The sequence below is a fragment of the Sparus aurata genome, chromosome 19, assembly GCF_900880675.1.
Source record: "Sparus aurata chromosome 19, fSpaAur1.1, whole genome shotgun sequence".
In the NCBI taxonomy this organism is placed as follows: Eukaryota; Metazoa; Chordata; class Actinopteri; order Spariformes; family Sparidae; genus Sparus; species Sparus aurata.
Window position 1 is genome coordinate 191,111 of NC_044205.1, and position 15,977 is coordinate 207,087.

Genomic DNA, 15,977 nt, shown 5'->3' on the forward strand with positions numbered 1-15,977 from the left:
AATAATACATAGCTGTCAGTATCAATTAAATCTCGATAATCAAGCATATCAAATATCAGTCTAATATGGTTATGTATGCTTCTTCCCTTAATAAAGGCCGACTGACATTCGTCGACTATTTGCCATAAAGCCATATCTAATCTGTTTGCATAAACATGTGCTAATAGTTTGTAATCATTACATAGTAAATTTATTGGTCTCCAATTATCAAGTAAAAGTTTATCTTTGTTGGGCTTCGGTATTAAAGTAATAAGACCTTGCTTCATAGTGGGAGAAAGATGCCCTGCTGAAATACATTCTAAGAAGGCATTGTAAAGGGTTACCCTAATATTCTTCCAAAAGGCAGTGTAAAACTCCCCTGTTAATCCATCAAGTCCTGGTGATTTGCCTTTGGACATCCGTAGAATTGCTGTGTCTAGCTCTTTGATTTTAAGTTTATCTTCCATATGTCTCTTGATATCATCATCCACATTCTTATTGAATTCTATGGAGCCAGAACGGTGACTTTAAAATTTGGCATCCAAAAAAAAAATTGGCATTGAAAACAAAACCAGTACTGAAAAAAGAAACATTGTCATTGAAACATTTGTATTGAAAACAGTTGTATTGGCATTGAAACAAGTGTTGGCACTGAATAAAGAAAGTAATTCAAATAATTCAAATGCGAAAATCTTATCATTTTATTTTATTGGGATTTTTTTTTATTTTTCAATGACAATCTTCAGATTTTTTCTTCATGTCACTTTTTTTTCAGTGACAGATTTTTTTTACAATGTCAGTTTTTTTCAGTGTCACTGATTTTCAGTTTCAACTTTCTGTCACTGTTTTGGCGTTGAGAGGGAGGGGCCTGAGGGGAGGGGCAAGTAGAGCGTGGTTTGCATATCATTTGAGAAGGTAATGGCTGCAGCCTGCGGGAAGGCGGGGATGGACGGTTAGGGGTTAGGGTTAGGGGTAGACCCGTGGTGTATGTAGTGACTTTGGAGTCTCCATACTGTATAACAGTGGAGTTATTGATTGATATTGGTAGATATTAATGATTAATACCAATAAAAAAAATCACCAAAATTATACAAAGGCACACTTTGACAAAACAGCTGTTGTAGTATGACCATGAGGAGACCCGTGGTGTGTGTAGTGACTTTGGAGCCTCTGTACTGTATAACAGTGAAGTTATTGATTTTTGTTTGCAGCGTATTGCTCTTGTCTTGCAATTTGCAGACGGTCCCTGCGCAATCGGGGTTGTGGTCCTTGTAGCTCGTAGTCTATGCTATTACGGTGGGACAGAGGTATCATTTGGGTTTGAAAAACGTTTCACTTAAGATTTATTGATCCCGGAAGTTCGAATCTGTGAAAATCTTTCCAACTTCACCGAACTTTCATTTTTTTGGGATTCGGGCTTTTTAGGGGCGAATAAGTCCAATTTATTTTCAGTACTTTAGATGACTTTTCATCCACTTCAATTTCTTCAATGTTGCCCTCATCACACGCCTCACGGAGAGCCGCCATGTCGTCGTCGTGGTCTGTCATGCTCAGAGGCGGTCCTAGCTAGATTTACGCCCTGGGCGAACCATCACTTGGCGCCCCCGCCTCTTCTGACCAGTCCTTCCAGAAAAACACAGAGTTTTTTTGTGATTGTTGCGGGCAAAAATCCTTGATTATGCGGCACGTTTTCTTAAAAAATGCGATGAAATATGCGGGATATTTATGCAATTTTGTGCAATGAAATTGCGGGAACTCGCAAAATTTGTGGTTTGATAATAAAAAGAGAAAAAAAAGTGATTCCCCCAACACCCTGCTCTCACGAGGCTACTACCATAATGTAAAGAGTCATTTCTTATTACTTCCTATGATAAGCAGCATACTACATCACAGAAAGTGCTGGGAATATTTAAGTTCTTGTTTTATTTCAGACCTTAATAAACACATGGCTCAAACTTACAAAACATTGATGAGTCAAACAAGTTCTGTAGCTTTACAAAAGGAATATGCTACAACTTCTGTAAAAATTAATAAAGAAAATAAAAAATAAATAAATAAATGTGTGTTTCCTGTTTTACAGAGGCAGCTATACAAAACAGACATCTTCTGTTAAAATAAGTGCTTCCAATGGACAAAATGCATCGCTTACTGTACCGTACATTTACATACTACTAATATACTTACAACTGTAAGGTTTTTGAAACTAGTATGATTTTTTTTGTTGGCAAATGAGAATGAGTTGCGGGCTTCATCATGGTTCATCGCTTTTTGATGATGTTCACGTCGCGTAATTACGTCACTTCATAACATTCCCATGGCAACAGGGGAAAATGGCTGCTCTTGTCTGAAGTAAACGCAACACTTTTCAACTTTCTGCTAAGATATATATGACTTTTTTGCAACGAAATGGCGGAGATGATGAAATCATGCAAGCCCTGCGTATTTTGCGCAAAAATCTGCAATTTATGCAGCAAAAGTGCGGCGTAATTGAAAAAATGCTGCCCCCGCATAAATATGCGGACTTTGGCTGATTATGCATTGAATTATGCGATAGCATAATTGCGTTTTTCTGGAGGGACTGTCTGACACACACAACCTGTATGACTCTGAGCAGCAAGTTGAGGTGACAATGAGGGCGCCCCAGCGCCCACTCCATTAAGGGAAATGAGCGGCGATAGTCTAGAAAACTGGCGATTTCTTTTTTTTTTTTCGTGAGGGCATGCGCCCTCACATTGATTGCACCCTGGGCGGTCGCCCACATTGCCCATAGCAAAAACCGGCCCTGGTCATGCTAGCAGGCATGCTGTTTCACAAGTAAATATATTTTAATATTCACTTATATTTTTTCGGTATATTCCGTTACTTGTAGTTAGTGGCTCACAACTGTGGGTTGTTGCAGGAAAGTTTCACAATTCTAGGACTAAAACAGGAATTTTAACCGGAGCCTGCAGAAAAGTTACCACTCACTCCGCCATCTTGAAAACCTCCTGTTTTGCAAACACCTCACTACAGTTGCTCAGTTTCTCTGGCCGCTCTGTGTCTGTGTTCACTGCAGCTGCCTCCTCTCCCCCTCCCTCTCCTGTTGCTGCTTCAAACATGACACCGGCTTTGGGACTGACCGGCTGATGATTGGCTGTTCTGCCTTAAGTCCCGCCTCTCTTGCTGTGTTAGATTTATTGTTCAGCTCGTGCTAATGATGCAGGAACAAACGTAAAATACCAAATAATAGCCGGGGCATTTATTTGTTTCAAACACTTAACAGACCAGGCGTTTATTTGGGACAGGCGTTTAATTCCCTCATCACAAAAATCCGGGATGAAAATGTCACAAACTTCGCCAGCTTCTCTGACATCCTTCTGGGCACAACACATGAAAAAGGAGAAGAAGAAAAACGTGCAGTGTCAGTGGTCACGTCTTCTTCCTTGATGTTTTTTCAAAATAAATTAGACTCTGCATTTATTTGGAACCGGCGGTTATTTACCAAAATATACACCTCCACCCAGCGTTTAAAGGGGACCACATGATGTGTTTTATAATGTTTTTATGTGTTTACAGCTGCTAATGTATGTAACGCTGTTACTATGATGATACATGACAGCAAAATACTGAATATGTCTATAATAATCACATCCTGACATGTAACTGTGATTTTTGATGGGTACTAATATAACAATCACGGAGACAAAAAATTAACAAAGACTGCAGATCACGATAAGAAGCTGCAACTGGCAGTGAGCTGCGTTCTTTTCTGTTAGCAGTGAAGTGATGTACTCCATGACAGAACATTATAGAATATGATAATGTATAAAATATAACATATAACATTTAATGGTGAACAAAAGTACAGTTGCAGTAGGCTTCTATTATAAATATGCAGCATATATATAGTTTATTATTATTTTTATTATTATTATTATTATTATTATTATTATCATTATTACTATTTTTCTGCATATTCTTGACTTTGAATGGGAGCTGCTGTAAAGCATTTCTGTTTCTGATTCATATATTATGCAGTCAGTTGTCCATATTTTAAGTTAAATTAAATGAATGATGTCACATTTACATGTCAGGGTGTGGTTATTATAGACACAGATTCAATATTTAAGTGTCATTTATCATCACAGTAACAGCGTTACATACGCCGCCGCGATGGTTCAGCCAGGTATACTGATCACTCCACTTCGGGAGAAATAATGGTACTGTTTGTACAGTGCTTTCAGAACATCAATCACCTGAAAAATGATAACAGAATTATAGGAGTGAGAGAAATGATACATCTCAAAATATTAAATATGTTGTAATTTCAATTTTGAAATTTTAATACTTGTTACTATGCAAACCCCTATTACTTTTTGCCATCATTGCCAGATCATACTGATTTTGCAGGGACAGACTCTGAACAATTAAATGGGAACAATTTCACTAAATACGTTTTTTTTTTTTTTTTTTTTAAAACAGTTGTTTTCATTTTTTCGTGGCTGGGCCACTAAAATTGCACATGGGGCCAGTAAAACTCGAATCTACTGGCCAAGTGGGCCAGTAAGAAAAAAAAAATTATGTTGGACACTGCTCTCCCATCTTCGTTTTTGGGAAATGTGTGACTGCTTTTTTATTTAAACTGGTCCTCTGTGAACTAGTCAGAAGAGATGTCCAGTCAGCAGGTCTATTGGTGCAGCCTTTAGTCCTGATGCTGTGTCACTCTTAGAGGGACAGGAGCACCTGATGCTGTGTCACTGGGCTGGTGGTGGTGAAATATGTTATGAGTGCATCTGAAGAGAGAAGAGAAATATATGTGACCACTGCATGTTACATTTTAATAAAAAAAAACAGATGCTTGGTGTGTGCTATACATAAGACTAATATAGAGTAATAATGAAAATGTGATGAGATTCATTCAACTTTGTCATTGAAAAGCAATTCAGTCTAACCGGAGTACAAGTGCAGTGTATATATTTTGCCTATGATGATATGGGAAAGCTAAGGTGCATTAACAGTAATACACTTTAACTGCACTTTAACACTGATGTAAACTTTAACAAACATAAACTGTGACACAATAAACCAAAGGCTTACAACTAACCTGTTACAAAGGGGATGGACAACTAATAGCATATTAACTGACATACAAGCAGTAAAGACACCTGTAATAACACCTGAACAGGTCTAATGTTAACTTTCCAAATGTCACTGATGAATTTAAGGTGGAGTAACATTAACACATGTCGACTCAGCAATTTATTGATTATTAAACAATGCTGCTATCGTCCAAAGTAAGCTAGCAAGCTAACACTCTGCTCCCACAACGGGAACTACGATCATTAAACTATTAATTTCATTCACTTCATCACATTGACGTTACAGTACCTCTATCTTCTTCATGTTTTTCTTCCTCTTCTTTCCTTCTTTTCACTGGGCGCCGGATGGTTTCAGTCTATTGGACCTTGTGGTTCCGCTACAGCATCAGTAAATCTCTCTCTGGGTCTTGGGGTCTCGGTCCGGTCAGATTCAGGCAGCTCACCTCTCGACCCGCCCCCCTCACAGAGGACAGAGCACCGAGCCAGAACCCAGAGAAAAGGCTTCTCCGTTAGTTAATAGAGTGGCGAAGTCCCGCCCCTTCCGGTGGACCCCATGGGACCTCTGGGATCGTAAAATATACATGGGATTGAATGGACAGAAAGTAATTATTTTCTGGTCCCAGTCGTTATATGCCTTGGATTACACACATGTTGTTTGTGGGTTTAAATGATATTTTTTCATGTCAAGAGTTTGACAGTCTATTGTGCAATTGTTCAGTTAAAGGCTGTAGAGAAAAAATGATGAGAAAGACTACATGTCGCGTATGTGACGTCACGTCATCAACTTTTCCCTCCGCTGTCAAGTGGCTAAGCAAGGTTCCTGTATTTCAAGATGCTGGTGTGTTTTGTACCAGTCCTCATTCGAGCAGGCACGGCTGTTGTTTCTTTCGGATCCCTTCAGATGTGAAGAATCGCTGGCTCAAATTGATCCGGTAAGAGATTTGTATATGCGAATTTAGCAAAGATAACTTAGCTGCTACCCAGCTAGCAGCTAACAACTGGCGTAAGCTAACACTAACTTTAACATTAAGTTTAGCCTTGATTTTCATAGTTTCAGTACATCCTTATCCTTATTATTATTTTACACAGTTGGAAGAAAAAGAGTGAACCTTCTGGAATAGTGTGGATTTCTGCATGGTATGATGGTGCAGATGTTTTATGCATGACTGCTCATACAGTGTGACATGTTATTAGCGCAAGAAAAAAATGTCCCGCTTAAATTGTCTTCATTGAAAACCCTCAAGCCAGTGCTCCTGGTGACAATCAGATATCCACATTTTTATAACCAATCAGTGCAGAAAACCACACAATTCCAAAGGGTGCACATACTGTGATAGCCATACGTTTCATCTGACTGTGTAAGAGTACTTTGGCTTCAGAGTTGTGATGAAGGTAGTGAGCAACATGTAATGATAACATTTACTTTTTAATCCACTCTTGTAATCTTGTAAATTTAAATACAAAATCAGACTGATCAGAGAGAGTTGAAACTACGGAGACCAGCAGCCAGCCTTGCATGAAATTCTACTGGATTGTTTGTTGCCTAGAGTTAGACCAATAACATACACAAATGATTACTGCAACCGTGTCTGAATCAGTCTTTCAAGAATTAATTAATAAAGGGATTTACTCATCCTTCATCAGACTTTAAAAGAAATCATGTTCTGCTTTGTTCACTTTCTCTTTTTGTAGGAACAGCTAAAGCCCCCAACCAGGACTGATGGACACAGGAATTTTCAGGTCAAGTGTTTTATTAATTTTACTGCATCACAGTTAGCAGTGTCAGCATACACAGCAGTATCTACAACTGACCAGTGACCAAATTAAGCACTTAACAACCACGAACATGTCCACAAGTCTCCCAGTCCCTCAAATTGTGCACAATGCACCACCCCATGTCAATCATATTACACGCAATATGTGGGATAGTGCCTTGTGCATATGTTGTGACTTTTCATCATGGCATTATTAATGCAATTAATTATTTAAGCATCAATCAGACCTCACATGAACGTTTACACACCAAAAATGTAACAGCGTAGCTTTTTAAGTGAGTTTAAGTGAGCATTAATTCCATTTTTATCACAAGTTTGCTTTCTATATTCTCTCCTCAGCACCATCATATCCTGTTCCTGTGTGTCCTGCTTGCAAGTCAGCGCCTTGGATTTGTATACCATTTCAAATAAATTAAGTTGACTGTAGTTATGACCTTGAGCTGTGTTTCTTTGAGTCAAAAACAATGTTTGTGTTTAAAAACAATCAGACACAGTCTTTAACAGAATACACGCTTACTTTATTCCCAATGTGAAAGATGACAGTCATTTACCTAGATTAGTGTTTATAACTTAGATTTTATTCAAATCCTCAAGTTCAATATTCATGTCAGATAAATTGTATGGGCTGTGAGTGTGATTTTATATTTTATCACCACACACACTCATTTGTAAAAATCTTACCTGATGTTTCAATGGCTTAACTATGATATTAAGCCTAATTGCAAAGATATAATTACAGTGTAGGACAAAAGACTGGCAGAACAAAGTGTCTTGTACATGTCGCACATGATATGTCCATCTTATGAGATATTTGCTGACGTCTCCAGAAGAGTGAGAAAACAATACTCTTCAGAGCCATCTTCAGGCACACCGCTTGAAGGGACCATGCTGAAGCTCACAGTGAGGGTCATGTCTCCACTGTCCTGGCACGAGTCTGAAGGGAAAAGGAAAACAAAACACACATATAGGCAAGAATATACAATGGGACTAACACCATTCACTACTAGCAATGATAACACACTGACCATGACGAGGGCATTTGATGCATACTCATATCGGGAGCTTCATTTAGCTACTAGAGCTACGGCAGTTAGCTGGCTAGCAAAATATGTGAGATGATTCAGACTGGGTTTGGATATATTAGTATTTGCATGTTCAGCTGGGTATAACAGACGCTAAAGAAATTGGTAACTTTGCCGACTCTCTTATCGAGAGCTTAAGTTAGCCACTAACGTTACACTACAGTACTTGCAATTAGCTAGCTAGTTAGCTAGCGAAGTCGTAACCCTCACCGAAACCTTATAACGATGCTCCCTGCGACTCGCGTGGACAAGACCGACCATCTCCCCATCGGCATAGCTGCAGCTCTCTACATGCCCCGACTTATAATGATGTTCGCCTCTTTCTAGGCTCTTATCCTCCCCTTGGAAAAAAGTGGTGAAGTAGTGCAGAGAGATCGCCAGAGAGCGGGTGGTGACGTACATCATTCGCGTCGAGAGTGGCGAAGGGCTGTAGTTCACAAAGCGGCCTCACACAAAACCTAACATTATCAAGCGTCTTCGCGCTAAATTGTAGTAATCTTTGCATGGAAAATTATCTTTAAAAACCACAAACAACATATGTGAAATTCATAGCACAATTCAAACGGGACCAGAAAATATTTGTTATCTCTCCATTGACTGCCATTCATAATAATTCGCAACTGAGGTCCCATGTACCGGAAACTGAAGGGCGTGACTACGCCACTCTATAGTCCTTGCCATTACGTTATATTGCTGTGGGCTTATATAATATTTCGAAATAATAGTAGTAATGGCACTGATAAAAAATATATATTCTTTAAATTTTTATTTTTTATGATTTTTATTTTTTTTCCTCCCCCCTTTTCGGCGCCCCCCGCGGATGGCGGCGACCCTAGCATTTGCCTATACTGCCTATGTCCGGGGCCGGCTCTGTATATAAGTAATATCAGAAATATATAATACTTGTGGATTATTTGTAGAATAGACTGTATATAAAGAATAATATAAAATGGTGAATATAACAAGTGTCTAGATAGAGATAAGAGACAAAATAGTCTTAATCAGATCGTTAGAGTCTGCTCCAAAATTATTGGAGTCCAGTTATCAGATCTGAGTGTGCTCTGGAAAAAACGTGTGGTCCAGAAAGCAAAATGCATCCTGAAGCAGGGAGACCATGTCATGTCCAGTGAATTTACTCTGATGCCCTCAGGGCGACGCTACTCTGCCCCCCTGAGGAAGACAAATCGCTACTCAAATTCTTTTATCCCTTCAGTTATTAGGTTGATGAATGCCAATTTTAATGAGTAGGGTTGTGCTTGTTATTTATTTATTTATTTATTTACTTGTATATTGCACAGGTACATGACATCGCTGTTGGGAACCATGAGTTGAACTGATTTACTGATAACTGAGAGTTGTGTGTCAGAGTTGTATGTCTAATGAATGATTGTTGTATGTCTTGTTTTTTTTGTTTTTGTTTTTGTTTTTTTTCTTTTCTAACTTAATATAACTGGGAGCTGTAAACTGAATTGCCCGTATGGGATAAATAAAGTTTTCTGAACTGAACTGAAAATAGAGTATTCATAATTCATTTAACAACAATTATCCTTTTTGTTTTGATCTAAAAAAAATTATCCAACCTGTTCCTCACAAAAGTGATATGATCTAAATTGTGAGTATTGTGATCTGTTGGTTGCCCCCTTAATATTAAGTAACAGTGACAGTAATAATTAATAATGACATTTTCATTCATTTTTTTCACAGAGAGGGTCTGCTGGCCAATCGAGTGCTAATGCCACTACAACTAGCAATAGTTGCTGTGTGAGTTGTCCGCTGTGACATTGGCTTTTTGAATACTGTGGACTTTTTTGGCTTGCAATCTTGGATTCTGAACTTTGGCTAACTTTGGTAAGACCCGCGACTTGAAACATCTGGCATTTGGAACACGGACAAATCAGAAAGGACAGGAGGAGAAGCAGGTCGCACTGGTGAGTTGGCTAGCTGCCAGCTAACAGCTGATCTGCCGGTGAACGGCTGATCAAACCGTCAGCTGGCACCGATCAAACGGAGCATAATGGGGCCGAAAAAAATCCTGACCCTGACCACGGAGGAAGTCGATGACATAAAAAAATCACTCGACTTCCTATTTGGAGGAAGTTTCTGCTGTGAGGACGCAGCAGAAAAACATCTTGAAGCTGGATGACGAGGTGAAGGTGCTCCGTTTGCAAAATGCAGAGAAGGACAAGTGGCTTGCCTACCTGGAAAATCGGGTCGCGGACCTCGAACAGTACACCAGGATTAATGATACTGTCATTACTGGAATACCAATAAATCCATGGTCCTATGCGAGGGCGGTGACTGCAAGCAGCGAGGGGGAACCCGGATGCGAGCTCAACCGAGCAACAGGTGGCTACATTTCTGCAGTCAAAAGGGATTGCTCTGGACTTCAGCCAGGTTGAAGCTACCCAGAAGAAACAATGACAAACCAGTTGTCATACTGAGATTCATTAACAGGAAGCACAAAGTTGCACTCCTGAAAAAGGGCAAGATGCTCAAAGGCACAGATGTTTACATCAATGAACATCTGATGAAGACCAATGCTGACATCGCTAAGAAAGCACGTTATCTGAGAAGAATGAAAAAAATCCAGGGCACATGGACGAGAAACTGCAAAATATTCATCAAGCTTAACGGATCACCAGAAGAGGCCAAGGTACTGATGGTGAGGAACATAGAGGAACTGGAAAAACTGGAATGAGTATCCCCATTGTGAAAATAGACTGGAGTGGTCTTGAGACGAAATGGAGGTAACAGCACAAACACAAACATAATGCTCAGCGACAGAGCTCAACCTACATTAAGTGACAATGGACACGTAATGCAGTGGATACAGGAACATGAACAACTGGAACTAACAACATTTGAATACAATGAAAGCAGTACATTGGACAACGACCAGGATATCGATCCAGACAATAACTTCTTCTCTACCATAAACAACAAATGCTATTACTACAACAATGATCAGTATAATGATAATATTATGGCAAAGGATAAACTATCTATAATTCACTTCAATAGCCGAAGTTTATATACAAACTTTAACAGCATCAGGGATTATCTGCACACATTCCAACAGCCATTTAACATATCGCTATTTCTGAAACCTGGATTACCACTGAAAAGGGAATGAATTTTGAGATGGAGGGCTATGAATTTATATATAAAAACAGACAGAGCAAAGGGGGTGGTGGTGTTGCAATATATGTTGATCTGAACTTGACTTTCAAGATTGTAGAGGCTATGACACAGGTGATTGACAGCCTTCTTGAATGTCTCACAATACAGATTTGTATTGAAAAGAAAAAAGATATCATTATCAGTTGTATATATAGAGCTCCGGGTTCTAGTATTGATAATTTCAAGGAATGGATAGAAAGCATGGTAATAAAAATGGGTAACAAAAATATCTTCATTTGTGGGGATTATAATATCAAAATACTAAACCCCAACAATCAGAAAAGTATGAAAGATTTTTTAAACTCAATGCATAGTTTGAGTCTCTTTCCCACCATCACTAGACCCAGTCAGGGCTGGACTGGGACAAAAAATCGGCCCTGGCATTTTTGGCTTAGACCGGCCCCTCATAATTAGCGGAGCACAACCGGAAAAAAAACCCATAACTCTTTGCCTTTAGGCTTATTAGAAATCTACAGTTTATTATTCCTTTAGAAGTCTATCAAATAACCATTGTGGAAAGCAAATAAGTACATTTACTCAACACATAGTTGAGTAAAGGTATATTCTATTTCAAGCATAATGTATCATCGGCATCCTAGATCTCAGAAGTTTAGCATCTATTGTTAACTCTACCACTTTTGTCTGCTCTGTGTAGTTCAATTGATTATTTTACCATTTTTATTGGAATCATCTCTAATATGTATTTTCTGAAATTCCCTGATATAGCAGCTTAATTCTAATTCTTCAGGTTAAAAGGTGCTCCCTTTTAAAAAGCTATAAAATTGTTAAATCAGGCTAAAAACAGGGCTGCTTTATGAACTCATGCAAAGCAACTTGTTTTAAAAGCATTTGACAGATCTACTCTTGTTCTATGTTGGCAAACCTTTTGCTAATAATACTTTTATACTTTTTTTACACTTACTTTAGTAATGCTTAAATTGCAAAGCTTTTACTAATCATTTAGCAGTCTAAAATTCTTTTTTTAAAACATGTTTAACCACAGCATAGAGGGTTGCTACACATTCAAATTACTATGCAGCCTTTCAACACACCTTTAACCTAAATATCTAAAATGCTATGATGGAGCCTAAAATAGACACTTAATGCTCTTCCGACACTTCTCAGAATTGACCGTTTGCTGTTTTATCACAATAAAGTGCCGTGGCTGCCAGATTTTGAGAAGTATGCAACACCAATTAATATCGATACTAATCAATCGCCATTGCTCGTCATTATCATGTAATTAGAGTTCTCAACGGGCCTGAAAATTACAGTCCAAACCCGAAACAGCGCTACACACCCGCATGAATTGTCTGCCCCCCGTTAACACGGCCAGAGCCCGCGGGTCCGGTCAGGTTTGTCGGGCGGCCCGACCCGTTGAGAGCTCTTCATGTAATAGAACTAACGTTCCCTCCATCACCTCACAGTCCCTGTATTAACGTTACTACCTCCTTACCGGCTGTAATACACTGTCCCTGTCAGTCAGCATCATCTCTGCTGCTCCTCTCCTGCCCGCTGCTGCTGTCTTCACCTTCAACCTGCTGTTACTGGATCATTGCTGTCTCAGAGGACGTGGAGGCTACAGCAGCCCCTCCAGCGAACATGTCTGTGATTTTAGTACATTTTGCAGCATCTACAGTGAGATTCTTCTCTTAGCACGCAACTTGTCCGCACCCAATTTCTTTCTCTTTGGTTGCTCCATGTTGTCAGTCCTCGCGCTCAACACTTTGAAACTAGCAGAAGTTACAGGAGACAGCGCAGGGAGGGGTGGGGCCGCCTTCGTACTATATCCTGATTGGCCCAGTTCACTGTCTATATTGAAGACGGACCAATGGACCGCCCCCTCTAAATTGTGCACTCAGAAAAAAAGGAGGGCTGAGTGAGATTGGATTAGCCCAGTGCCCTTCAAGAAAATCAACCAATGGGCCATCGCGGTCGATAAAAATGATCTATAATAAAACTTTTGGATTAAATTATGAAAGCCCGGCCCATAAATGTGCGTCGGCCCACCGGGCATTTCCCGGTATGCCAGATGGCCAGTCCATGCCTGGACCCAGTAGAATAACGTCTCATAGTGCAACTCTGATAGATAACATATTCACCAATGTAATAGAAAACAAGACAATAAGTGGGTTATTAATTAGTGATATCACTGACCACCTTCCAGTATTCACAGTGTATGACAATAATTATAGAATCGAAATAGAGGAACGTAAACAATATAGACGAATTAGAACAGAGGAGACAATAGCTACTCTAAAACACAAATTAATGGCACAGGACTGGGATGCAATATATAATGAAACAGATGTAAATAATGCATACAACAAATTATTGACTACATTGACTATATGATAAGCACTGTCCCATTAAGAGATATAATAAAAAACTACCACATAAGAGCAATCCATGTTTAACTAAAGGTTTAAGAAATGCATGTAAAAAGAAAAATTTACTCTACAGGAACTTCATAACACAGAGAACAGAAGAAGCAGAAGATAAATATAAAAGATATAAGAATAAATTAACTAATATTATAAGATTAAGCAAAAGAAGAATACTATAAAAAGAAAGAAACAGAAACAATATGAAAGGGATATGGAACATGCTAAACAATATTATTAGAGATGGTGCTAAACAAAACAATTTACCTAAATATTTTGTTATAAATAACGAAAATTATAATATGGATGAGGTGACAAATAGTTTTAATCAGTTCTTTGTAGATGTTGGTCCTGAGCTAGCAAAAAACATCCAAAAACCAGGGCCGGATGGAGACTACATGGATAAACTAATAATAAGGAATCCCCACTCAACGTTCCTGAAAGCGATAGAGGAAAATGAAATTATCAACATAGTAAAAACTTGTAAAAATAAAACATCTACAGATTACAATGGCATTGATATGACATTAATTAAACAGGTCATCGAAGGGGTATCAAAGCCATTAGCACACATCTGCAATTTGTCTTTTCAAACTAGTACATTTCCAAACCAGATGAAAATTGCTAAGGTCATTCCGCTATATAAAACTGTGAGCAAGCACAACTTTACAAACTATAGACCTGTCTCAATACTGCCACAACTCTCAAAAATATTGGAAAAGCTTTTTAACAATAGAATGGATGCATTTTTGGAAAAACACAAATTATTTTCAGAGAGTCAGTATGGGTTTAGGGTTAACAGATCAACATCACAGGCAATCATGGAATCAATAGAGGAAATCACAGATGCAATAGACAACAAAAAACATGCAATAGGAGTATTCATCGATCTCAAAAAAGCGTTTGATACAATTAATCATAACATACTATTCAACAAACTGGAAAAATATGGGATAAGGGGACTGGTATTAGACTGGGTAAAGAGTTATTTGAAAGGATGGCAACAGTTTGTAAAGTTGGGTAATCACTGCTCAAGATATTTGGACATTGCTTGCGGGGTCCCCCAGGGGTCAGTATTGGGCCGCAAATTGTTTATCCTGTATATCAATGATATGTGTAAAGTATCTAGGTGGTTAACATTGGTCAATTTCGCGGATGACACAAATATTTTTGGTTCAGGAGAAAACATTAAACAAGTGGAAACAGTTATAAACGAGGAAATGAAAAAACTAAAGACATGGTTTGACTGGAATAAATTATCATTAAATGTAAGTAAGACTAAGTTCATGTTGTTTGGCAAATGCACATGGAACACAAAGGTGCGAATAGAATTAGATGGGGTTGAAATTGAAAGGGTGCATGAAAACAGATTTCTTGGGGTTATAGTAGATGACAGACTGAGTTGGAAACCACACAACATGTTCAGTCCAAAGTTTCAAGAAGCATTGCAGTCATACACAAAGCAAAACAATTACTGGATCATAATTCTCTTCGCACACTGTACTGTTCACTGGTCTTGCCATATATACATTACTGCGCTGAGGTTTGGGGAAACACTTACAAAACTTCATTACGGTCACTTACTATCCTGCAGAAAAGAGCAATAAGGACTATTCACAAGGTCAACTACTTGGAACATACAAATCCACTTTTTAAACAATCAAAACTACTGAAATTCACTGACAGTGTATCTTACCAAACAGCAATTATCATGTACAAGGCAAAAAAAAAGACAATTACCAGAAAATATACAAAATTTATTTAGAAATCGGGAGGGAGGTTATCAGTTAAGAGGGGATCATAACTTCAAAAGATTGAACAGACGAACAACCTTGAAAAGTTTCTGTATATCTATGTCTGGTGTCAAGCTATGGAACAACCTAAGTGAGGAACTCAAGCAAAGTCCAAATATCAACCAGTTCAAGAAAATGTACAAACACATGTTATTTAGCAGGTACAATGGATAATGGTCATTAATGAGTATTGGTGATTATCATTTATTAATTGATGTGGCATGGTGATGAGAGGTAGAGAATGTGAATGTTTGTGTGTGTGTGTGTGTGTGTGTGTGTGTGTGTGTGTGTGTGTGTGTGTGTGTATGTGTGTCTATGTATGTACACTACTCACAATAAGTTAGGGATATTGTGAGAGACTCAGTGGATTTTATACATACAGTGTTTGTTTCACTTCAGAGAGTTTTGGGATAGGGAGGCAATTGTATTGGGGCGATAGACACACCTCATTTTGTGTTTTCCACGTAATGGTCTCACTGTGTACAGTGTGCCTTACATATTGTGGCCAATACCAAAAAACTAAAAGACAACCTGTGATGGCCGCAGTAGCAACCCCACACTGAATAACACACAAAGGGTGGTAACTCATCTAATTTATTTATTTGTTAGGTTTCTTTACATAATACTCAAAGAAATAACTGGACACAGGTTTTAAGTTTCATATGACATTTTTTATTAGTAGTTTTGACAGAATGGTTTCCTTTTG

General features: G+C 38.5%; 1 long non-coding RNA gene across 1 annotated transcript; it reads right to left on the reverse strand.

Annotated features, from left to right (window-relative positions):
- Positions 1-7,328: 7,328 nt before the first annotated feature.
- Positions 7,329-8,565, reverse strand: LOC115570144 (uncharacterized). Its single transcript, XR_003981703.1, has 2 exons — positions 8,125-8,565; positions 7,329-7,766 (listed from the first exon to the last, which is right to left on the reverse strand). It is a non-coding gene; the product is annotated as an uncharacterized LOC115570144 (long non-coding RNA).
- Between the last annotated feature and the right edge of the window lie 7,412 nt (positions 8,566-15,977).